This window comes from Podarcis erhardii (assembly GCF_964252035.2).
Source record: "Podarcis erhardii genome assembly, chromosome: 17".
Classification (NCBI taxonomy): Eukaryota; Metazoa; Chordata; class Lepidosauria; order Squamata; family Lacertidae; genus Podarcis; species Podarcis erhardii.
This window is the reverse complement of record NC_138515.1, coordinates 17,892,602-17,916,345: the sequence shown is the minus strand read 5'-3', so window position 1 is coordinate 17,916,345 and position 23,744 is coordinate 17,892,602. Positions and strand designations below refer to the sequence as shown.

At 41.7% G+C, this 23,744-nt stretch overlaps 1 protein-coding gene across 25 annotated transcripts in view; it reads left to right on the top strand.

The window, feature by feature from the left end:
- PTPRD (protein tyrosine phosphatase receptor type D) overlaps positions 1-23,744 on the top strand; it is a 1,160,352-nt gene that overhangs the window by 675,781 nt on the left and 460,827 nt on the right. For all 25 annotated transcript variants that reach the window (XM_081844735.1, XM_081844724.1, XM_081844745.1 and 22 more), the window contains one exon: positions 19,398-19,437. The gene's annotated coding sequence lies outside the window, so the exon portion shown is untranslated. The remainder of the gene's footprint in view (positions 1-19,397; positions 19,438-23,744) is intronic.

Genomic DNA, 23,744 nt, shown 5'->3' with positions numbered 1-23,744 from the left:
CCGCTCCTCCACATGCAGCTGCTGGGTGACCTTGGGCCAGTCACACTTCTCTGAAGTCTCTCAGCCTCACTTGCCTCACATAGTGTTTGTTGTGGGGGAGGAAGGGAAAGGAGATTGTTAGCCGCTTTGAGACTCCTTCGGGTAGTGATAAAGCGGGATATTAAATCCAAACTCTTCTTCTATGCTACTAAATAGAATACACAACCTGCAAAGACATAGAACCAAGCAGGCAGCATGTACCTGTGGTGTACTGGGGTGGAAAGTTATGAGAGGCATAGGGTGACAGACACAGGAGGTTGATTAATGGAGGTGTCTTCGGCTCAGATGCTTCAGTCCAGGAGGAGGAGCTTCTAAAAATGTGCAGCCTTACCTTTCCTTCCTGACAAAACTGTTCCTGAGTCAGCTAGCTACTATACAGTGCTAAAATGTTTACAGTTCAGTTCAAGAATCCAAGCAGACCCATTGGCACATTTTGTAAAATACAGGGCTGGTCCAATACATTTTGCTGCCTGAGGTGCAGGGCAGTATTGCTTCCCTTCATTCGATACACAGAAGCCAACTGAACTGAAAGTTGAATCTTATTTCAGAATATATGATGCAACAGTGTGCTCCACCATACCCAGGGGCAGCAAGTGAGTTCAGGGGACACAGGGCAGAACATATGGCCTCCAATATTTTGCCACACCCGAGCCCCGCCTCTGCCACTGCACTCTGCCTTATGGTAGGACTGGCATTGGTGACATACCAAGCCAACTGCAACCCATATGCCTTCTTTCGTGGCTGTTCAGGTGATTAACAGCTTGCTTGTTTCCTGTTTCGAGCCAGCAAAAATAGGTAGCTCTAGTGGGTGGGTTGTGTTCAGCTGGGCTTATCAAAATTCTGTTAGATTCCATAATTCTAGATTTTAGATTATAACTTGGATTGCTAGTCAGTGTTGAAAACACGGTGCAGAAAATTCCAGGTTTCCAGTCCTGACACTTTATAAGATGACCAGATGGGAATTTGCCTTTTGCACATTGTTAATGCCATGCACCCTCCTACCAAGTGTTAGGGAAATGTCAGTATTCATGTACAGTGATGCTAACAACCTGGCTCCAGTAAACATGTTTTAAATTATATGTGAACATGCTGTTCAGAAATTTGGAGGACAATATGACTGAGTGAAACATGTAGAACAACAGAGACCATATTTTCTTGTGGCTTTTTTACCCTCATGTAGGAAAGAACATTGTGTTAAGTACTACTTCTTCTGTAGTGGGGAGCATATATTGCTTGCATATGGGAAACACTATATATATTTGGAAATCTATTTCATGTGGAATAAACTATGAACATGTAAACAAAGCAACTCAAGTTAATATTTAAAAATGGGTTATGTAAAGGTGAATCTATTGTTTCCACCTTCAGTGCAAGATATAGTATGTCGCACCTCAAAACTGGAGGGCCAAGTTTGCCTATGCCTGCAATACATCTTTGTGCCTCCTGGACAAAGGGACAGACATTTTCTCTGCATATGCCTATGAAAAGAGAGCAAGAAAGTGAAGTAGATTGGAGCCTTCTGCAACTTCACATGCTGGGCTTAAGCATTTTGACAAATACTTTTGATATGATTCCTTTTATAAGATTTTCATTAGGCTCAATAGGTCTCGGCTGGGCATCCGAAGATCTCTGTGCTGCTGAAGGATATTAGATTGCCCAGAACTCAGTAAGTTTGATCTGTTGCATTTCTCCAGGTTCCCCTAAGTCACTTGGGTTAAAATAACAACAGTGGTAATGATGATATGATAATGAAGAAGAAGAAGAAGAAGAAGAAGAAGAAGAAGAAGAAGAAGAAGAAGAAGAAGAAGAAGAAGAAGATAATCATCATCACTTTATGGCAAAGGCAGCATGTACCATCAAGAGATTGAATCTTAATGTTCTTTGTGGCTGTTTGTACAGCTCCCAGGCCAGTTCTGCAATGCAGAAGGGCACTGAACAGTCCTTCAACTCCCTGGTTCTACGCATTTAACATACTTTTAACTGTACATAAGAGCAGGAAATTATTTTCTGCGATGTATCCGATGAGATCTCGCTCACCATGTGAGCTTTCTGCTTTCTTTTTAGCATCATTCACAATGCAGCCTACTTCAGGAATTTTAGGTCCTTGTCATTTATTTATTTTTTGTTCTGGTTCTGCCCCTTCATTGACACGACAACGATGTCTCTACCATTTCTTTTAATCTTTGATTTCATGCATGGTGATAATATTAATTATAGCTTTGCAGGTGGCTAGCATTTCCTCCCTCCCACCATATACACAGCTGCTTATGACACCCTTTTAAGAATATCCTCTTGTCTCATCTTCTTCAGACTACAACTTTTTTTAAGGAGTCAAAAGATGATAGGGGCAACCCAACACCTGGAATGCCATCCTAATCAAGAATAGATTAATCAGCTACTATTTGCACTTGTATGGCCCATTGACTTCAGAAGACATTCACCAATGTCAGTGCTCTCAGAATCCCAGAATCCCACCTCATTTTTCTGATGCGGTTGTTAAACTGGAGTTCTTTTGTGACAGGCAGCCCTGCCCTGCCCTGGGGGTTTCGCCCCCACAAAGACAGTCAACTAATGCAAGGACTTCTGCCTCCACATCAGAACTTCTCTCTCTTCTCTCCCAGATCTGTTATGTGGGTTCCCCCAACCTTCTGGAGCAGATTGAAGGAGCACAGGAAGAAGGGGGGAAGTTCTGTTGTACAAATGGAAATATTTGTAGAAACAGGACACCTCTGCTAGATTATATAACCCCTGGAATAGTGATGACATTCCAGCTGAACTATTTAAAAATTTAAAAGATGATGCTGTTAAGGTGCTACACTCAATATGCCAGCAAGTTTGGAAAACTCAGCAGTGGCCAGAGGATTGGAGAAGATTAGTGTACAGCCCAATCCCAAAGATTATGGTGCTGGAGGAGACTCTTGAGAGTCCCATGGACTGCAAGAAGATCAAACCTATCCATTCTGAAGGAAATCAGCCCTGAGTGCTCATTGGAAGGACAGATCCTGAGGCTCCAATACTTTGGCCACCTCATGAGAAGAGAAGACTCCCTGGAAAAGACCCTGATGTTGGGAAAGATGGACGAGATGGTTGGACAGTGTTCTCGAAGCTACTAACATGAGTTTGACCAAACTGCGGGAGGCAGTGGAAGACAGGAGTTCCTGGCGTGCTCTGGTCCATGGGGTCACGAAGCGTCAGGCACAACTAAATGACTAAACAACAACAAGTGGGCGGGTTGTGTTCCGTGTCAAATATAAATCCCACTGGGTGTTTACTTACAACAGTGCCTAGATTGCCACCTCATATTTAACATCACACTCTGTTGTAATCGGCACAGCTAATTACAGTGGATGGTGCTGTTATGTTCTTCTGCATCTGTATTTCTATCAGTTCTTCTCTTTTATGACACCATCCAGACTTTTTCTTCAGCTTCTAAACTGATTGTTTTAAAGTTGCTGCTTCTTTCTTCCTGCGCTTCCCTCATCCCCCACCCCCAGGAGCAAGCTATACTATCATACCTTAGCTACTTTTATTTGAAGCAGAATGTAAATGCATACTGTAAATCATATTATTAAGCACACTCCCTTTATGAGGGTTCCTCTGTGCCATTTAGTGCTTCTCATTTGCTGTGACAGGATATGGATGGAACTGTTAGCTTGAAGTTCTGCTGATATAAAGCGAAGTTGTGATATTAATAAATGGTATAAGGAATTGTGATGTGGTTGAGAAATTGCCAGTTTAGAAAAGGCGGAAGATACTGGAGTTTGATAAACTGTTTTATTAAATGTATAGCACCAGCATAATTAGACTCCTTAATACATGTTTACTTTTTATCAAAATATCTCATCTTTCATGGAACTAACTGAGGTTTGCTACATTTCTTTGTGCCCATGTAGTGTATTTAGTTGAGAGTTAGCCTGTTAGATTGAGTTTGTCTAGATACAGGAGTGTTTAGGAGAAAGGGCTGTAGCCCAGTGGATAAATATGTATTGTGCATCTAAAATGCCCCAAATTCAATTCCTGGCATCTCCAGGGATGAGAGATTCCTTTCTGAAACCTTGGAGAACAACAACTAGTCATTGTGTGCCTGAGAACCTGATGGGGAACCTGTTGCCTTCTAGTTGTTGTTGTTGTTGTTGGACAGAAGCGATGATATAATCTTTCCTTTATAGCATTTAATATATCAGTAATTTCCCAAAGGACATTGTATTTTCAGTGTCCCGTGGTATAGCTATTCCCACTCTGGGCATCATGTTCAAGTATCACACTTGCACCTAATTAAATTTGTGAGTGCAAGACGTACTGTGCTTTTCTGTTGGCCTAAGTGACACGAGGTTAGAGCTTCTGCTTCCAGAGAAAACAGCGATAACCAGAAGTGACAACCTTCTGCTCTCCCAGTGCATTGCAAACTCATGGTACTGTGAAAAGGGAGATGTATCATCATTACAGAAACACATGCTACCAGGGTAATTTTCCAAGGCACCTGTCTGAACCTGATGATTCTTAGGTCCCTTTTGCTCTTTTTTTGCACTCCCCAGTGCCAAAATAGAAGGCTTGCAGGCCTGCAGACATATTTGGGAGCAGATGGTCAAACCCACTGTTTTGTCCAAATAGGCTCGTAGGCACACAATTATGTGATTTATTTTCAGCTATGGGTAGCAAGCCAAGCGTCTCCCTTTACTCACCACCTAGGGACACACTCTCTAGGAAAGAGAAGCTCTTCCACCACCACTCTCCCTGAGTAAACTGGCAGCCAGGGTTTTTTTTTATTAAAAAAATAATAATCCCACTTGTGTGCTGAATTGCATTTTGTCCCTGGACTTGTTCGTTTGTTTGTTTAAGTGATGTCAGAGCAAAAACCAGCCGAGGCAGACAATTTATGCCAGATTAAAAATTGTGCTTAAGAATACAAAAGCTAAAAGAGATAGACAAAGAAAAAAGGTGTCATGGGAGCCTCTGTGAGGAGGGAAGGGAGCACCACGCAGGGTGTGGGAACGCAATGGGGTGAGTGAGGACTTAAAGCTGAACGGGCCCATGGAAGTGGAGCAAATCCATCAGCTATAATAGTCGGCAGTGTTGCTTTTTATAGATTGGTTTTCACTGCTACTTGCAATGTTTTCAGTTTGGAAATGAGAAAAGTGTGCCCAAAGTGATGCTGCCCACTGCATTCGTCTGCTCTTGCTACCGATTTTACATCGCTCATATAGCCACCCCATAGCAGAAAGCATCTCAAAGCAAAAACAACATCAAAATACAGTGGTACCTCAGGTTAAGTACTTAATTCGTTCTGGAGGTCCGTTCTTAACCTGAAACTGTTCTTAACCTGAAGCACCACTTTAGCTAATGGGGCCTCCCGCTGCTGCCACGCCACCGGAGCACAATTTCTGTTCTCATCCTGAAGCATAGTTCTTAACCTGAAGCACTATTTATGGGTTAGCAGAGTCTGTAAACTGAAGCGTATGTAACCTGAGGTACCACTGTACTGTATACAACAACAGAGGAGGCTAGTCCATTAAGACAAATGAGGCACTGCCCCACCAAGCTCATTCTGCCCTCAGCCATGTCCCACATTTGTACTTGCAAGCGGCCCATTACTTGGCTTGGCCGTCAGCTTCTTCCTCCTCAGTGTTGCCCTTGTAGAACTTAGCAGCAATGAGGACAGGTACAAAACTGGAAATTAGCTTTGTCAGTGGTTATGGCTTCCCTTACCGTTGGTCTCCCTTCCTTCTGCCCTACCAGTCTCAATAGACAATAGCCACCATTGTAAAACAACAACAACAAGAACAACAAGAACAACAATGATAACAATAACCCACTAACAAATTTTAATAAGTTAAAACACAATTAAGATGCAGTTTAAAACTCAAGTCATTGTAGTGAATGATAAATAAATAAATAGCTGATTGACAGCACCCTTCTGAAAAAAGAGTCCCAGGTGTCAGAGAGTTCTAGGACCCAAATGCTGCCCTCACCTTCTGAGCAACGCTTTAGACTTGCTGCCATTTTAGCCCCTCCATCTTCCAACTGAAGCTCTTGAACACAGACATCATCTGGCCTTCATTTTGGGTTTGTCCTACATTGTTGCTCCCTTGACAGCTTCACATGGTTCTTTATGAAAAGGACAGTAAAGAGAGCTGACTGCGACGGGAGAGGTTGGGTTCACAGGGATCTCTACTTACCCTAGTGCCTTTAATGGTTTTAAAACCCCTACGTAGAGTCCATTAATCCTTTTGACCAACACAGGAATATAATCAGCCCTGTCTTTAACAGAATAAGCATGGGAAATATAACACAAGACCTGCCCAGTCCTGCTAATGGGACATCAGAGCTTGATTTATGGAACTGTCCTCCCCTAACCAGGTCCTGCTAAACTGCTCCAAAATAATGCCTGTCTCTTAACTTCATTTTGTGAAATATGGAGGAAACTTTTTTGTTTTCACTCCTAATTCTAGCCCCTTTTAACATTGCTTTAACCACAGCTAATTAATTCAAACTGCAAGAACAGCAGGGTTTGATCTCGGTTGTAGATGTCACAGTGACTTATACGTTCAATGAGGTGATAATTGGTGTCTGGTTAATTCTATTCATGGAAGCTATGGGCTATTTTTTATTTTTTTAAGTAATCCTCACATCCATTACGCAGCATGCAGCACCTATGCTGCTCTCTGGAGATGGGTATTTTTTTAAAAATCCAGAAAAGCATAACACATAACCGTAGTCAGGTATGCAAATCACTCTTTAATTAGATAGCTTTGGTCCATACTGGTCTTTTTACTGCAGTTGCACACAAAAGGGGACTGTGATGTTGAACTTTCTATGCAATAAATGACTCTTTAAACAAAGTATTGCTGAAAATAATGAAAGAAATAATTTCACAAACTCGGATTGCCTGAACTAGGATTGACACTGCATCCCAACAGAACCAAATTTGGTGATTTCTCCGAGAGTTTGATTTGCCTGGATGGAACCCACAGTGGATTTCAAGAGAAAGCAGCTTCATTTCTACAGCATTACAAAAAGTACTATTATTACAGGTTTGATAGGTCCTTTAGCAACCTCTAAATGCATACATGTGCCAATGACTTTTACAAAGAGACTTGGAATAGGGCGGATTAAGCCTCCATGAGAAGCGGAAACTAAGAGCACAAATTCATTTGTTGCAAAATGAGCAACGTGATGCTAAAGTCTACTAAGAAGCAAGACTGGTGTGGATAACTTTGCTCAGAGTATTAGATATTTTCTTGTTTAATTGTAATGAGGAATTTCTGATGTAAACTGTTATTTTTTAAAAAATAGAGGGAAAATTCAGTGTGTCTGTCTTGTAACAGCATAGATCAGAAAAGACTAGAACCTTTGCAGCCTACATCAAGCAGTGTGACAAGCAAATGGTCCCTTACAAAGGAAAAAAATGGTAAATGTCAAAAATGGTAGTGACCTCCCTGAATTGCAGCTCTTAAAGAGTGTCATTGGCTCACACATTAAACTGCAAGTGCTAATGTGGCCATTTATTCATCCATTCAAAGCAACAACAAGAATACAGAAGGAAATTAAGGGATCTAAAATGTTTGCAAATTAATACTTTTCTTGCCCACTAAGCTAACTACAAATGATCGTTTTAAAAGGAGGAGTTGTGCTTCCATAAGGCAGAATAATAATTTTTTGCTCTTTGGCATGTTCAGCTGAAGTAGCAACCTCTTAAAATGAGAATTATTATCGCAGGCTTCTGTTTGTGAAAAAATATTAGAAGTGATTACTCCTATAAAATATTCAGCTCCACTGCCACTTTTCTATAAAAAGCTCTCTTATTTGCCAAGTTTTGATGAAAAGCTGCAGTTTGCCTTTCATCCTTTGTACAACAAGGTCATTAATATTTCCATGACTTTCCTCACATCAACGTTTTGAGCGTTAAATAAAATGCTGTAATAAATATTGCTCTCTTTAAAAGGTTCTTCACTGAAAGATTAGCACATTATTGCTGTAGCTCCGTAACAAATGTTGCATTCATTTTTCAGTTAATAACAATGTGTAATAGTAATTCAGTTAACATGGGCTGTAAACTAAAATGAAAACCTCAAATTTCTTGGTTTCTTATAATTACAAACAATGGAATAGCTACAAAACTAAAGAATTAGTTGGAAGTCTTTGAATCACTGTTGAATTAACTATAAAAGTATTCCAGACACATGATCAACTAATTACTTTAAATAATCTATACTGTTATACTCAACCCAGGCTCCAAGTGGTGAGAGATTTCAGGGGTGTCCGCACGTAGCTTGGGGTTGGTTTCCTTAGACTGAAGGTCACTGGAGACTGTGGTATCTTGGTGGTATATGGGGGGGGGGGGTGTTGCACATCTATATAGGCTGAGCTTAAGATCTGACAGTAACAGTTCAACTTACAGCAATAACACTCAAACAGATATTTCTCCTCCATTAGACTTCTAGTACAGGGGGAAGGCAAAGCCGTAGCTTTGGTGTTATGAATGAGCCAGCCCCCAGGGAAGGGTTGCAGACAGCTCCCAGTGAAGGAAGTAGCCAGGAAGAGAGAGGGTTAACTGCCAGGCAAGATGAGCATAGCCTAGTGCCAACTCACCTGCCCTTAGGAATGTCAGCTGATAAGAGAATGACAAGGGTGAGCTGGAGGGGTGAGCTGGAGCCCTGCCAATGCTCTCCAGAAGTGCAAAATACCGCAAATAGAGAAGGAAGCAGTTCATCAGGCGGGAAAGAGCGAAGAGACAGTTCCTTAGAGAATGAGGAAGAGGCGGGAGCTGAGCCTCTTAGTCCCAGGTCTCGGCGAATGGGAGGGCTACAAGATAGGAGGTAGGGGGAAAGACGTCAGAGGAAAAAGTTCAGCTGCTTCTGATCTCACAGGAAGCAGTTAGAAGGGCCATCATGACTGATGAGACTAGTAGCATGTTAGAGCCGTCTGGAGAACTCTGTTTGTTTTTGCAATAAATCTTCCTTTTTAATTAACCATGCTTGCTGTGTTATCGTCGGAAACTGGGACTCCTGACATTCAGCACAGAGATCAAGTCAGGCCTGTGTGTCTATACCCAGCCCAGTTCAAAACAAGACTGGCCCTAGATCTATTGTTTTCTTACATCTGGGATGGGGAATCTGTGGCCCCACAGGGTCAACTTTGGCCTGCAAGGCATTTTAAAAAACGCCACATACATCCAACTGCCAGTCAGCTGGCACTACTCTGATGTAGGCAGGCGTGCCAACTCATAAGGTTTTAGCTCTTTTGGAACACCCTTGATGTTCAAACAAGTCAGGGGTTGGAGGAGGCCAAGCGCAGAGACAAGCACAGCAAGGCTTCAGTTGCCGGCTCCTTCTCCTCTTCTGCTTCTGTGGAGCAGAAGGAGAGCAAAAGCAGCTGAGCCCAGTGACCAGTGGCTCCTCTTCCTCCTGCTGTGTAAGGGAAATATGGGATAAGCAGCCCTCAGCCAGTGGCAGGAGGAGGAAGAAGCCGAGCGCCCCTGGTTCCTCCCAATGTCCTGATTGTTAGAATTCCTGCTCTGTTATTGCAGTCATGGGATTGTTGTCTTTCACATGACGTGGCATGTTTTGACTCCGCAGAGTGGGAAGTGATGGAGACAGGATGTTTGTGTTACTGTGTTCCGTGAAGTGGGACTGTTGTCCTTTGTTTTTTTCTCTTTGCTTTCTGATGCTAGAGAGAGAGGGACCCATGTTGCAGTGCTCCGTGTGTGTTTATATGTAAATAAAGTAGACTAGCCAAAATGCTGAGTTGCTGAGGTCTGTCACACATGATGCGTGTCTGTTGGCATCGGTTGCTGTGATGCTCAGGCTGTAGAAAGCTTTCAAAGCTCCCAAATGATCGATCAGGAGGGAGAGAACATGCCAGTTGGGCATATGTCTCTGCCAGGGTCCTACTCGAGTGTAGGCTGAACTCCTGACACTGATGTCATGATGTGAACTCGCACATCTCCACGCACAGGACATTGCTCCCCCTCGGCAATCTCCCTTGCAAGTTGGCACCTCTGGACGCAGGTAACATCAGCCTATAGGTGGGAAGGTAGGATCTGATTCTGCATTTGCTGTGTGCACCAGTTTCACTTCTGCAAAAACTGGAGAAGGGTAATATTTTTCCCCAGGTTAGTTGATCCAGAACACATTTTTTCTCAGGTTCCACTCATCACTGGAATGCCGCCTCCTACGGAATGTGGTTTTAACAGCATGGCCACCTCTGCTTTAGAACCTTTTAGCACAGCTTCTCTCTTTTTCCCCCAAGCTAGCCTACAGAATAAATTGCATAGTCCAGAAAATTTGATTTGCCTAGAAGTTGGCTGCATGGGCCATACATGACCTGCCCCTGATGCAGGAAACAAAGTGTTGACATTCCAGAACTACTTATGTATATTTACATTCCTGCACTGGACCACGAGCTGCAAAGCATCAATGGCGTTAAAACCTTATTATCAGCTAAATAAAGACTTTGCAACTTGTTTTCTCTTAATATCCCTGCCCCCTACTACTTTCTCTGTGTTTTGCTTTTTTCCTGAAAATTGTATCCTACATATAATTTTACTGCATCAGAGTCTATATGTGGTCAAAAATCAGAAAATGCCATGATGAATAAACATATTTGTCTGGTACATATATAGAGGTCTTTTTCACTCTATAAAACTGTGTATTTTATAGTCTTTCTGCATTTGTCCAAAGGCTTAAATAAACCCTTCAACCCTCACTTGCTTCAAATTCAAATTACCCCTTCAGAAGAAGATTCTTATTATTGTTGTTGCTATTGTACTGGATATACTGGCACTTGCTACTGTTATGCTGATTACTTAAATACAGAGTTGTTCAGAAACATCACCTTTGCTTTTGTCTCGTCAAAAGCATCACCTTTGCTTTTGTTTCTTGGAACTATCATCTAACTGATGTGATGAAAGTTCAGGCCCTGTTTTTTAACCAACAGCAACCTTCCTTCCCCTCGCCCCCAGCAATTGCAAGATGGCTGAACATTTATCCTAAAGGCATACAGTCAGTCCAGTTGATCTATGTGGAGCAGCTGCATGAATATAGCAGAATGGAAGAAGTGACATCTGATGCTGCTCATCCATGGGGACAGATACCACTTCCTGACGACAATACATGCAAATGTGGCAGCCAAAATCTGTGTCACTGTCTTTGGAGGCATTGCTGTAAGGAAGTTTTGCTTGTAACCATAGATGTGCCAAGACAAAATTTACTGCTTTCATGAAGTTGTGGCTTCCAGGATTGCTTTGTGCAATTTCCAGGCATCTATCTTCCTTCCTTCCTTCCTTCCTTTCCCACACCTCTGGCTGGGTTTCCCCAGCCACTCTGGGTGGCTTCCAACAAAAGATTAAAAATACATTAAAACATCAGTCATTAAAAATCTTCCCTAAACAGGGCTGCCTTCAGATGTCTTCTAAACGTCAGATAGTTGTTTATTTCCTTGACATCTGATGGGAGGGTGTTCCACAGGGTGGGTGCCACAACCAAGAAGGCACTTTGCCTGGTTCCCTGTAACCTCACTTGGCCCATAAATTATGTTGCTTATTGACAGAGAAACCCTGGGCCAAATCGCCACATTGGAGAAGTATGGTTGAAGCTCATCCACTTGTCTGCTTAAGGTGGACTTGACCATGGTGTTCAAGTCTTCATGGTAGAAATACAGAATATACTTTGAAAGCGGTAGTCGTTTTGTCTTGGGAAATAGGAAAGGAAAATAGTGAAAATATAAACCCTCCTCCAAAAAAGAAGAAGAAAAGACTGGGTGAGAAAAATGGTAAGGGGATCGTACCACACATCACAACCATATATTACTATGCCTTGATGGAAGCACAGAGAGAAAATAAATAGCCTGCTACTCCTTGTGCTCATGCAAGGTTCCCTGATGCAAGACGAACTCTACAAGAATCACCTTGATTTAGCTTTTGACAAGTTGGCATCTTTGAATTGCGAAAATTGCTTTTCCAACCCTTGTGTAAATCTGACTAATCAACTCAAGCCAAGACAGAACCTGACTAATTTAAGTCAAGTTTTCCTTGTGAATAAATAAAATGCTGAAACCTATTATAATCCACTGGTATTCCAGCCTAGGCTGATGTGAAATACATTACTGATTCCTCAAGGACTCTACTGTAGAAGAGCCGGTATGGCAAATTCTTCCTAAAGCAATCCTTTCATTTAAAACATTAAATCATATACTGTTACAGTGCTCAGAATAAGACCTTATGAGAGCCGAAGAATGCAAAAGACTTCCTTATACCCAAGGTCCTTAGAGGAAGCACAAGGTACAAATACAAAATCCATCAGTTGCATGCTGAACTGTTCAAATGGCTTAGTACCGCAATAGTGGTGTAATATTGCCCAGATGGTGTGGACTGCAATTCACATCAGGCCCACCCAATGGCCAGGGATGATTGGCGCTGTAGTCCAACAATATGTGGAAGACACCAAGTTGGTTACTGCTGGCATAGCACAACAAAAACTGCCAAACCAAAATACCACCCGTTAACGGGATAACTGTAAGAGCAATATGATGACCCAAGCAGATGTTCCCATTGTCATTCTCTGGAAATGGCCCTGCAGGCAGGAGCAGAATCTCCATTTCAATGTGCTTCTGACTTCCAACCCACAGAACCAACCCAAAATGATACTGTCATCAAAGGTATCAAAAATTGCCAAGACATCCAAGACAATGAATAGGGTTGCACTCCCTTTGTCCCTATCCTGATACATATCATCAATCTGAGTGTTTCGGTGCCAAATCTGGGTCTGAAGCCAGCTTTAAATAGCTCTAGGAAACATGTTTCCTCAAAATATGCCTGAATCTGATCAGCCACCAGCTTCTCAATCAGTTTGTTCAAAAAAGGGAGATATTCCAGCTGGGTGATAGTTGTTCAAGACTTCTGGAGGCAAGGAGAGCTTCTTGAGGAGAAGTTGCACCACTGCCTCATTCAGGATCACACTGTTTGGCAAAGAAGTATGTGGCTCCCCCTGGGCCTATTCAGTCAACCCACTCTGGCTAGATCAAACAAGCCAAAATGGACAGGGGCCAAGGCAGCATGCACTATCACCGAGCAATTGTTGCTGGGGGCTTAGAGAGAAGCAGCAGAACTGCCATAGTTTTCATGGGCTCAATGGAGAGCTAAGGAGTTGAATTGTTATGTGAGGATGGAGGAACTGCTAAACAGGGAGAGTGGATCGTGCCTGAGCTCTCCACACTCAAAATACACCCCACCCCAGTGCAATTGCACCCCTCAAGCTCATGAGCCTTTTTTGCTATTAGCTAGAAGTTCATAACAGTAGCTGATTTCTTGAAAGAACACATACTGTGAGCACCTGTGCTGTCCTTGAATCACACCTATTTTCAGACAGCATGAGAAAGCAGGGGGCAGAATTAACATAGCTTATTACACATTTTCACTTTCATCCTGGTAGACCCATAATACATGGCAAATGGGATGCCCTCTTTCTCTGCTGCTCTCTCCAAGGGAGCATTATTTCTGGGAATAACAAAAATTGGGTCAGCACTTACTCCTGGCACATAATGGCCTAAGAAGTAAAATACTATACGCATTCCCCAGCCTCTATTCACAAGGGGATTCCTGTAGAGTTCTCATTTACATTTCTCATCTAAACTATTCATGCACAGTGCTTGATAACGAATGCCCTGTGCAGGCACATCTTTTAATTACATCTCTGAAAACAAATACCCTGGGATGCAGGCTTAAAACTGTTTCCTCCTAAGTAGTCCTGTTGAAATTGAGTAGCTTACAACAGAATGAATGCCAGCTGAAACATGGGGAGTAAGTCTGTAAGCAAAAGGCAACTTTTGTATTTGTCACTCTTTGAGTTATGATTTTCATCACGCTTGTTCAGGGTGCAGAATGCACAGAACTAGGAGAGCCAGTATGAACCCCATGGTGCTGGGATTGGGAAAATCAGATTCAGATGCTACATCAAATCTGCATGAGTAGTTCTCAAACCAGCAAATGAATCAGCACACAGAAGCTGCTTCCATGTACCATTGCTCCTTGGCTGGATTGGGGCACATCTAAATATTTTAATTAGCCACTGCTGAGCCTATGTGTTAAGAAATTACATGACATTTTAAAGGTACCACTTAAAATTTAATTTTTAGTTATTATTATTTTCTCCCCTGAAAGAAAAAAGAGGGAGATAAAAGTAATTGTGTAAGGGAAGCCTTGAAAGGCTGTGTGCACTGCGTTCTTCTTTCACCTTTAAAGAAAACAGGGGCTAAAAATGTGCTGGTTTCAATATGGCAGATTATATTATGAATAATAAATTTATTTTCATTCCAGTTATTTTAGGTTCTCAGCAGGACCCCTTTAAGGCATAAGCATAACAATCAAAACTGGATTAGCTTCACAGACTATGTGTGCAACTGGTTTCATCTCTTCTCAGTGAACAGATCTAAAGGGAGTTTGACTGCATGCTGATTGACGGAATCCCTAATACTTTCCCTGCCTAAGTCAAACAGCCTCACTCAAAACACTTCTGTGCAGGCACAACATCTTGCAGTTTTCACAGCTTTCTGAACATCAGCATCTTCTCCCGCCCTGAACGTAAATAAAATTGTTTCCAGGACCCAACAGCTGGCACTTGCTGGTTGAAGGAGTGAACAGGAAGACAATGTGTTCACAGGATTACAGAACAGGCTGAGAGGGGGAATTAGGCAGAGTTTTATAAGCTTAGTGAGCCAGAAAATAGATTGGGGTGCACAGAGGAAATAATGTGTCAGTCAAAGCTAAGTTTGCAGATATAAGCCTCCATGACAGAAGAGCAGCCACAGGCTCTCATCGCCCTTGGAACTTCAACTCTTACCTCTGAGCTTGGTGTGAAACTCGGAGCAGGTGTTTGGGAGAGATCTGATTCTCCAGTTGCTTTTGCCATGTCCCCAGCAAGAACACAGCAGCAGTGCAAACAACTGGAAAGTGCAAGCGACTGTGGAGTGGAGCGAAGGAGGGCTTCAAAGAGGAAAGTCCTTCCATCAGCCACACAAACACAGTATTGCAGCTGTTTCATCAAATGTCTGGTTTTCGGCTCCCTGCAATTGCACACCTTCCCATTATTACCACTGTTGACAGCATAGTACCTGCAAATCACTAAATCCTTTTCCTGTAATATCTGCATATGACTGGAACATTAGGAGCTTTTACAGTCCCATCAGGATGTAAATATAGTGAGCTCTGAATGAGACTGCAATCATGTTCTCTTCCTACAAGGTAAAAGAAAAGGGGGAGGGGGAATTCATGCCGGTGTCCTTCCTCTCTGTACTGTAATCTGATCTGCAACCGGTGAGCTAAAAAAAGAAAAATACAGTGAATAAGACAGACAAGTTTCTAGCACAAAGCCTTATTGGTAATACTATGCAAAGTGCCCCAAAGGCAGCCACACTAACATTCTAACTTCTACTTTTGGAATAATGTCTGTTATGATTGTGACACACAGTAATTAAGGGGACCGTCTGTTCAGTTGCATCCTCAGTATCTGTTTCATCATTTCACTTTAAGCATTTTTTTAGTTCTGCCAGAGGGAATGTGTCTTAACACCAGAGAAGGGAAAGAAGATTAAAGGAGTCCAGGATGGAATGCAATGAAGTGTATGGTTTTCTCATCTCTGCTGCACTCTTCTTCTTCTTCTTCTTCTTCTTCTTCTTCTTCTTCTTCTTCTTCTTCTTCTTCCATGAGGATTGTCTTCCATGAACACAGTCTTAACAGTGAGTCTGGAGGTGACTGTGGAGGCCAATTCTGGATCCACATGTCCTTCAGTAGTTGGGGACATAGGTTTCTGGGTGGGAGTTGATCAAGGTGAGGGTTTGCCAAATGTGCCTTCTTCTTAGCACATTTCTCCCTTTCGTCCTGAGTTCGAGCATCTTCAAAATCCATGACACCTTTGGTAAAGGCTGTTCTCCAACTGGAGCACTCGCAGGCCAGTGTTTCCCAATTGTCAGGGTTTATATTACTTTAAAAAAATAAAAAATAGGTATGCTTTGAGAGAGTCTTTAAACCTCTTTTGTTGACCACCAGCATTATGCTTTCTCTTTTTAAGTTCGAAATAGAGTAGTTTTTTTAGAAGACCATAATCAGGCATCCAAACAACATAACCAGTCCAAGGAAGTTGATGTTGAAGAATCATTGCTTTAACACTGGTGATTTTTGCTTCTTCTAGTACACTGGCATTACCGTAGTTTGCCTGCCTTCCCAAGTGATATGTAAAAAAAAATCAGAGACACCATTGATAGAATCTTTTGAGGAGTTGGAGATGGTGTTTATAAGTGTTCCGTGTTTCACAAGCGTACAGTAAAGTTGGTAGTTACAATAGCTTTTTAAACAAGGATTTTGCTTTTGCTGTGAATGTCCTGGTCCTCAAACACTCTGCACTTCAATCAGGAGAAAGTTGTACTCGCAGAGCTCAGACGATACTGGATTTCAGCATCAATGCAGGTCCTTGTAGAAAGATAGCTGCCCGGGTAGGAAAAGTGATCAACATTTTCCAACGTTACACCATTAAGTTGGATTTGTGGTACTTCAGAGGAGTTGTTTTGTGCTTGTTGGTACAACACTTTGGTTTTTGGGATGTCAAGCGAAAGGCCAAGCTTTTTGTAAGCTTCTGCGAAGCTATTTAGGATGGTTTGAAGGTCATCCTCTGAGTGTGCACACTACATTGCCATCAGCATATTGAAGCTCTATGGCGGAAGTTATGGTAACCTTACTCTTTGCTTTCAGCCTACTCTGCTGCATAGAGGGTTGTTAACAGATCACTAACCGTGACTTAAAACAGCATACCAATGCACAACGGAATGTGAAATGCTAATCCAGCCTTAATGTCAGGCTTTGGGGAATCAGCTTCCTCCCCCATGGCTATGAATGATAAGGTCAAAAGGAAGGAACCTCTTACCAGTGTCCATTCATTCTCCGATGACCGGGACTCTGACCCCAGATTTGTAACAGTTTGCAAAAATGCTACATGGATCTGCTGGATCCAAGGAGGGTCTACCATGGACTCAGCTAGATTGGTAGAGAAAAAGTGTTTTATATGCGTTGTATATGCGATTCAACACCGTGACATCAGATAGCGCTGTGGAGTCCTATCTTTCCCTACTGGATTTCACTGTATGAGTTTTCAATGCATTTAACTCAGGCATCCCCAACCTTCGGCCCTCCAGAAGTTTTGGACTACAATTCCCATCATCTCTGACCACTGGTCCTGTTAGCTAGGGATCATGGGAGTTGTAGGCCAAAACATCTGGAGGGCTGCAGGTTGGGGATGCCTGGTTTAACTGAAATGCATCTTTGACATGTCTAGATCCAGCCCTGGTCACACTGCTTTGGGAAGGGAAGTAGCAGCAAGGGACACTTTAACTTCCTCAATCATCTCCAAAGTTCAGTGTAGTATGATCCCACCTCTCCGATCCCTAATTTCTCCGGCATGTGTAGAGGACAACGCATGGAGTGGAGTTAGTAATAGCCACAAATTAGGGTCTGCTAATAAGCCAAACCAAAATGTGTGGGCCTCAGCTGCTGCTTATCCTTTGGATATTCCAGGATCAACGACTTGGTTTCACCTCTTCAGAAGCACAACATTTTTGTTTAATGACATCCTCGTTACTGAGTTAGGCATACAGTTTAGCTGCAAAGAGCACAGGGGGAATTGTGCAGTAGGACCTGAAATAAATGGCTGAACCAGCTTGCACAAAAGAAAGGGGCAGGAAATATTCCAGTCACTTTGCCATTGCTAGAAGGCAATTGAAAGAGAGGGGAGGAGAGCCCAATCAGCCAGTTTTTCAGAAGACTGTCATCCTAACAGCCTGCTGCTATCACCATATTTATATATATTTTTGTCAGGTTAATGCAAGCCATTTACACCTGGCAACCGGTGCCGTCCTTAGGAATCTTGTGTAAGCTTCTACACCACTGGGTGTTATTTTGGTTTCTAGCAACACCAAGCCAAAATAGAATATCGTGCTTAGAAACCTTTAGCCAAAGCATGTCACAGTCTTTCCTTACCTGCAGTCTAATTTGTTCCCTTGCTGCTTTGAATACAAATTTAGTCAATTAATTTCCCAGTGCAAAACAACCTTTTTGAGTAACTGGGATGATTCCTTTCTTGTGTATAATTTCTCCTATCTGCTTTTCAGTTTAAGAGTAAAAATAGACCACACTACTCAAGAATTGTGATTTAAATACAAACATAATGTATATCAAAACATCTCGCTGTGTAGCAGTACAAATGTACCATCATATAAATATTTCTTGTTGCCTAGTCATCTTAAAATTTACACTGTACCATGCTACAAAAGGAGCTTTGCCATGGCAGGGAAACCTGATTTTGCCAAGATGCTTTAATGCCATGGAGTTCAGGGAACTGCAGGCAGGAAGAGGCTACGGTATGTCAATATCCTGGAGAGGACAAGATAAACATCAGGCCTTGAAGAAAATAAAGTTGGGAAGATATAGGAAAAGAATCGGCTGGTGCTTAAGGATCCTGACCCAATGAAACATAAGATATTTTAAAATGAAGGGGACTTCTCCTAGTAGGATGGCGTTCCAAGATCAATTTTTACTTTTGCACTGTGCCTGTATCTCAAAAAGAAGTCAAAATACACATTACAGTATTGCTTCGTAAAAACAAGACCTCCCAATTGCTTTCCCCACTACTGACAACTTGTCCTAGACTCCAGGGGTCAGCAAACCTTTTCAACAGGGAGCCGTCAACTGTCCCTCAGACCTTGTGGGGGGCCGGACTATATTTTCTTTGGGAGGGGAATGAATGAATTCCTATGGCCCACAAATAACCCAGAGATGCATTTTAAATAAAAGCACACATTCTACTCGTGTAAAAACACACTGATTCCTGGACCGTCTGCGGGCCGGATTTAGAAGGCAATTGGGCCACATCCGGCCCCCGGGCCTTAGTTTGCCTACCCATGTCCTAGAGCACTGCTGAACAGGATATACAGGTGTATGTTTGTGCACACACACACACACACACACACACACACACTTTCCCCTGATAGATAATAGATTGAATCTCTCCAATCTAAATAAATCACTTATATGATTTCTTCAATGCATCGGAATTACAAATAATAATGATATCACTCGCGGAGTTGTATAATTCAGAAATGGAAATAAATGAAGTAAAATAGTGTGGGGGGGAGTTCCTCTTTATAAGCTGAGCTTTTCGCTTATATCTTTTGCTATTATGTCTTGACTATAATTCTTTCATGTAGTTTATGTCTTAGCATTTGTGATTTCATTGGGTAAAATAAAGACGCAATTTGTTTTGATGCTGGAATAATGAGAATATAGATTATGAAACCTTGTTTCTTTTCTTTTCTTTTAGGTGAGAAGTCTATACAACACCAGAATCTAACAACACCAAAGTAAGATTTTTACAACTGCTTTATTTTATGACGGTGGGGAATATGCTTAATCTCAAAGTAGGAATTGCCGGGCAAAATCTAGAAGTTGAATTGAAGTAGAAAGAAGCTTTGCAGATTATATTTTTCTTTTCCTTGAATTATATCTGGAAACATTATTTATTTAATTATTTATTTGCACTTGTAGAGTGGCTAGAATCACTTATGAGAGAGTTTATTGGCTCCGTACGCTTTGCATGTTATGCTTTACCAAACCTTTACTAGTAATACAGTATCTATGGTGCTTCACAATAATGTATTGTAATTCATTTGCAAAATAAGATTGTTGTCAAAGACAAAGAAAAAGCCTTCAGGTGTTTAAGACTCACATGATAAGGGGGAAGGCAGGAATGAGACTTTTGGCACCGCCTCCTGTGTTGCATCCCTATGATGGCCTTTACTGCCTTCTACATGCTGGGAATGTGAATATTTGCAATGAGATGCCTTATTTACTTTGAGGAAGCTTTCCATGTGATTTAGAATCCTGGAAGACAGATCTGCAATTTGTGAAGGCTAATGGGGCCAGTAACAGTGGGGGGCTAGACTAGCATGCTAATCACTACTTCCCCTGACATAATTGCAAAGAGGATTTGAGCACCCAAGCAGGTTTTTCAATGGTGATGTTGTCAATGGAAACATAGTTTAGCATTAAGAGTCATATCTGAAGGAGATGTGTGAAGTTTGGTTTTTGAAAATACTGCATTTGAGAAGGTGATGAAACGTCCAAGCAAAAATATCAGACAGTGAGTTGGATGTGTGAATCAACTTGAAGGAAAAAGTTCTGAGATCAAGTGATAAAACTCAGTTATCATCAGTGTAGAGGTGGTACTGAAGTCCATGGCTTGATGTGTTCATCCAGGATCCACGTGTAGACTCTAAAGAGAGATAGAGATTGCTAATGGACAGTTTTCACCCTGGAGACATGCAAGAAATGGGGTCCCCAAAAATCTAGCTTGGGACTGGTGATTTTCAACAGGCTCATGAATTATGTGGAGTTAGGGTTTAGCAGTGGCTGAGTTTGTGGATTATGTCAAATTATTCACGTAGTAGAAACAAAAAGAAATTGTGAAGACCTCAAAATGATTATTCATAAAAGTGGGGTGACTGGCCAAATGGCAAAAGTAGCTCATTGTAAGTGTGTAAACTGATGCACAATACTATGCTTGGAATCTTGGTTCTTGGAATATTGGAATCTTAGTTTTCAAGGTGGCATCATCTTCTGACATTCAGCACTTGAGAATTATATGCATATTACCTTGCCCCTACTACTCCCATGCCTACATCTCCTAGCTCCATCTTCATTCATGCTCTGTGAACACACCAAATATATACACAATAGCATTCACTGAAATGTACATTCAAATGCCACTTCCCTTATTTCCTCTGCAGAGGAAGCAATGGAGGAAATAGGAAAAGCATGCCAAAACACATTGTCCAGTCTAGCTTTATTTGGTCAACCTCGATATTCCTTGGGCTTTGGGTAAGAGAGTTTCCGTATGTGAGGAGCAAGAAAAAACTTTAAGAAGGCATGAATCGGAAGTATTATTGCAAGGAGTTGGGGCCTTATGCATCAGGAAGCATGAATACTTTTCTGGACTTTTTGTGGCTCATTTTGGCAGGACACAAACTGCTAAGTCCTTCAAGATAATTCTCAAAGAACCAAATAAAGTGCAAAATGGCTCCATTGCCATGCTTAACAGATACATTAGAGTGTTGTTAAATATCTTCAAAGTTAGAAATATTAAACATTTCATTTGAGCTGTTTCCAAGCTAAATACTGATATTAAAAATCCAAGATGATCTTAAGATTTAAAATAGCCTGTTGATCTTCCTATGGTGCTATGTTGGAGAAGCAGTTCTGAGATTTTCTCCCGTCAGGGTGGAACAGAGAGCGATTTGAAGGGGACTCATAATATGAGCAGGCAAACAAATCCTGATGCAGAGGAAGATAGATTAATGGCAGGAGCAGTACAATAATGAAATCTACAAATACGGGAGTGAGTTCATAAAGGGCCATAGACCTTTGATTGCTAGCAACAATCTATTTAACTGGGATGAGACCATGTGACATTTCAGCTGATGGCTAGACATCAATACACTTCAAAACAAGAAAAACCATTCTACTTAATCCAGGTTGAAGTACATATAATTTACAGGCTCTAAAAATGTTTGAAACAAATAGTTTTGATAATGCAGTGAAAGACAATGCAGATCTATGAATGGCGACAGTGTATAGTGAGGTGTGTCTCTGCTAGGGGTTTGTCCCCATATAGTTTGTCTTACATTTGTATCTGAAAGCAAGCAAGCCCATAATTACCTTTTGCAAACCATTGCAAGTTCTAATAATAACAACAAAAGTATTATTAACTGTTAACATTCATATACCACCTTTCAATTTAATTTCTACAGTGGTTTAGTTGTACCTTAAATCCACATGGATTTGAACTCCTGTATAGCATCTAATTCACTTATTTGTTTTTGAAAAGCTAGGATGACATTAGTCTGCAGTGGATCTGTGAAGACCACATTGCCCCTGTATTTAGCCTTAAAATAAATCAGATGCTTGGTGCAGATAATGAGGGTGTTGAAAACTCTAGTGCTGAACTGAAACTTATCAAAATACTTTCTTCTGATATTTCTTTCTTTTTCCTACCCATCCTACACAGGTTATTTTGCAGAATTTTCATTAAATATTCCCTTACCATTTTTTGTGACAACCGTATGCGCCGACTCCTAGAGACCAAGGCAGTTTCAGCCCCCTGAATATATTTTTTGAGGGGGCTGGTCCCGTCTCAAATTTGAGAGAGCGTCTGGCTCCACCCCTGGCTCCTCGCAACATCATGCAATGTCATGCCAGGGCCAACTATTCCTCTGGAGAAGCTGGCACCTTTGGTGACAACAAACATTCTATACCACCACTACAAAGGCCCTGGAACAACACTAGGTCAGGGGCATGGTGGAATATGGGGGGGGGGTGGCCAGGCTGCCAATACATTGCTCTTGAAGTTCTTGCTCACTCTTAGAGAGACAGCCGCTGCTGCTACCGCTGCCACCACAAAAACCCTTTGGGGAAAATAAAGCTGATCTACAGCCACCTCACCAAAAACATTGGAGCAATTCTGTTTAATGGTCCACTCACTTTCTCTCCCCATGCATAGGGTGGAGAATTTTGAGACCATTTGTACACAGCTGTACACATAAAGGTCTCTACACAGCTTGAATATGACCCCCATGCTATGTGATACTTTGTTTTTTTTCCCTGGTGGGTTAATTCCTTGTACACAAAGTTTAGTAGTCAAACACTGAGTCTAAAATGTAGAGGGACTCCTGCGGATTCTCCCTCTATATTATCCTTTCTAGCTAAGCACTGTAGGCTCTCGAAGCAAAATATTACTTTGCTAACTCTGTTGTTTATCTCATCTCCCCTAGATGTATCTGGTTTAAGCATATTGCTGAATAAAGGAAATGATAACATTTTGAACTATTTTTCAATTTGATATCAGATCAGTAAACCTGTATTTCTATCTTGTTTCTTCCTTTGCTGATATTGGATTATGTGACCACCAGCGCACTTGTTTTGGTCCATGGCTGTACTTAGCTTGCATCTACTGCACAAAGTGCATTTTATGAACCTCAGCTTTCCACTGTCAATAGGAATATGTCCTTGACTTGACACTTAAGCAAAGCATGATCCTATATTTGTTTTATATTCCAGCTTCAAGTTAGATGCCAGTACCAGAGCCAAACCATTTTAGAAATGGTCTGAACCTTAAGATTAAAGGGGAAATTAATGTTCAGAATATTCAGTTTGGTTCTATTCCATCATCATCATCATCATCATCATCATCATACCCAACCCATGTGACTGGGTTGTCCCAGGCATTTTAGACAGCTTCCAGCATATATAAAAACATAATGAAACATTAAACATTAAAAACCTTCCATATACAGGGCTGCTTCCAGATGTCTTCTAAAGATTGTATAGTTTCTTATCTCCTTGATTCAGGGTGTGGGTGTGGGTGGATGGCTATTGTATAATTCCATACCCCCCAACATTTCTCTGATGAAAATAGGGACACCCAAAGAAAAGAGGGACATTCTGGGATTACATCAGAAACTGGGACAGCTTCTGTAAATCCAGGACTGTCCCTGGAAATCAGGGGCACTTGGAGGGTCTGCAATGAAGCCAGTAGCAAAACTGCTGTTTGTCTTAATGAAGCATGAACAGCTTGGGTCAATAACATAAGGCAGAAAATCAAAAGTCCCAGTAA